Source organism: Schistocerca gregaria, unplaced genomic scaffold (assembly GCF_023897955.1).
Source record: "Schistocerca gregaria isolate iqSchGreg1 unplaced genomic scaffold, iqSchGreg1.2 ptg001646l, whole genome shotgun sequence".
Taxonomy (NCBI): domain Eukaryota; kingdom Metazoa; phylum Arthropoda; class Insecta; order Orthoptera; family Acrididae; genus Schistocerca; species Schistocerca gregaria.
Genome location: NW_026062914.1, coordinates 145001 through 147500, shown reverse-complemented (window position 1 = coordinate 147500; position 2500 = coordinate 145001). Strand labels below are relative to the sequence as shown.

General features: G+C 57.1%; 1 non-coding gene across 1 annotated transcript in view; it reads left to right on the top strand.

Annotated features, from left to right (window-relative positions):
- The first annotated feature begins 1895 nt into the window (after positions 1–1895).
- The window catches only part of LOC126333837 (small subunit ribosomal RNA), a 1893-nt gene continuing 1288 nt past the window's right edge, over positions 1896–2500 (top strand). The window contains exon 1 of the ribosomal RNA XR_007564390.1: positions 1896–2500. This exon is cut by the window's right edge and continues 1288 nt beyond it. This is a non-coding gene — a ribosomal RNA (small subunit ribosomal RNA).

The following is a 2500-nucleotide window of genomic DNA, read 5'->3' as shown; positions in this document are numbered from 1 at the left end:
CCCTTAACCTAACCCACGTTGTCCCTTAACCTAACCCACGTTGTCCCTTAACCTAACCCACGTTGTCCCTTAACCTAACCCACGTTGTCCCTTTGCCTAACATAGTTCACTGCTCGGAATCTCTGGTGTCGTTGTTATCCTCATGTAGATGTCTTGCGAGTGTTGCTTACTTTCCACATATTCCCGCTATCCACTGTCAATTGTACTGCAATAGGACTATATCGCCCCCCCCCCCCCTCTGCCCCTCTCTTTGTGTCTCCGTCCTCTCAAGCTGGTCGGTCTGGCGTTTGAGTGTTAAATGAGCCTCGCAGCTGTTCAGTTGCGTTCAGATGTCGACGCCCTCAGTGTACGTCGTGGTATGGTCTGTGTCCATTGTCCGCTGATGTCGTACGCGTAACCCACACGCTGTACCGATCATCGGTCGTTACGTACAGAGTGAAGTAGTGTGATACGTGTGACCGTACGCTGGCTGTGCCCAACGGTGTCGAATCTCAATTTCCATATGTTGTGCTCGATGCTACTTGTCTCGTCTCCCAATAACAGCTAGGTTGCACTGTGGTACGCCGTAGAGGCGTGTGGGAGGAACGTACGAACGCATTGTATGTCACCCTGGGTCGCTGGGGGTGGTGGTGCGGTGAGTCAGGTCAGGTCAGCGTGAGCCGTGTGATGTAGTGACGCGTGTATTCCGACTTTGTCGTATTGCCTCACACAAAGTGCTACCCTGGTGGACCGCGTTCCATATCTGGGACATGCCGCAGATGCCGGTTGACAGTGGATCGCGGAAGGGACATCGCATACGTGCGCGGGCCACCTTCCACGTGTTCTCTTCTGCACATGTCGCAGTGTGTATGTGGTCTGATGTAGCGTGTCGTGACACATGACATCCTGGCATGCAAGAATTGTTGAATTCGCAAATGTAGGTGGACATCTACGTTTACTGCCCAAGATACGCAAATGAACTGGAAATCCGTTGTTGAGCGGTTGTTCACGCTGGAGGTGAATCTGTGATGGCGACGATCGGTACAGCTATTAACCGGTTGTTTCAGCGGTACCCGCCACATCCACACACGTGACTAGGCCCATGTGGGTATGAAGCGATACGCGGCGGTGGCTTGGTGGGACTGTTCCCGGCCGGTGAAGGGGGGCCGCCCGGCGTGTTGGCCGCGCGCTGCGTGGGCGCACGCGCAACAGGCGGCTGGTGGGGGGCGCCGAGTGGCAGGAGCGCCAGCCGACGGGCCCGGCAGGCGGCGCAGCTACGCTGCGGCGCACCCTGCACGCGGCGCCTGGCGGCCAAAGTTGGTTCAGCCGAGCCCGGTGCGAAGCGCGGTGGACATCTGCAGTGTGCTGGTCTGATTGAGGACTGTGTGCGTTGAGGATGCGCCGCCGCCTGGCACTCGGCGCCGCGACGCCGTCTGCTGCTCGGTCGCCCCAGCGGTTCTCGCAGGTGGTTTGTATCGCAGTTGTGCGGACGTGTTGGCGCGTGCGCTGTGCTGGGAGAGTTCGCTTCTGCACCCAAGTGGGGCTTTGCCCTTGTGTGGCGCTGGCGTTGGAGCTGCCGGTCACCATAGGTGGCGCGTGTTGTCTCCCGCCGGCAATGCCACGACAGCACGCTCCCGGGCCTCTGTCGGCAGCGGCAAGCTCAGTTGGGAGCAAGGGTGTTCGCACTAAAACCGTCTACTCGCCTAACTCCGGGCGATTGCGCCTCTCTCGAAACCGACCAAGTACCTAGGACGGCGCTGCGCGCCGCCGGGACCTGAGAGGGTTTCGAGGTGTATCGTGCAGGGGAGCTCGGCCTCCTCCTGTTTGCAGAATAATTGAGCGGACGCTTGCGTGTTCGCGCGGGCCCCCGGGACACACTCCCGGGCGGCCGGCTGCTCAGCTCTAGTTGACGCAGCTCCCTGGTTGATCCTGCCAGTAGTCATATGCTTGTCTCAAAGATTAAGCCATGCATGTCTCAGTACAAGCCGCATTAAGGTGAAACCGCGAATGGCTCATTAAATCAGTTATGGTTCCTTAGATCGTACCCACGTTACTTGGATAACTGTGGTAATTCTAGAGCTAATACATGCAAACAGAGTCCCGACCAGAGATGGAAGGGACGCTTTTATTAGATCAAAACCAATCGGATTGGCTTGTCTGGTCCGTTTGCCTTGGTGACTCTGAATAACTTTGGGCTGATCGCACGGTCCTCGTACCGGCGACGCATCTTTCAAATGTCTGCCTTATCAACTGTCGATGGTAGGTTCTGCGCCTACCATGGTTGTAACGGGTAACGGGGAATCAGGGTTCGATTCCGGAGAGGGAGCCTGAGAAACGGCTACCACATCCAAGGAAGGCAGCAGGCGCGCAAATTACCCACTCCCGGCACGGGGAGGTAGTGACGAAAAATAACGATACGGGACTCATCCGAGGCCCCGTAATCGGAATGAGTACATTTTAAATCCTTTAACGAGTATCTATTGGAGGGCAAGTCTGGTGCCAGCAGCCGCGGTAATTCCAG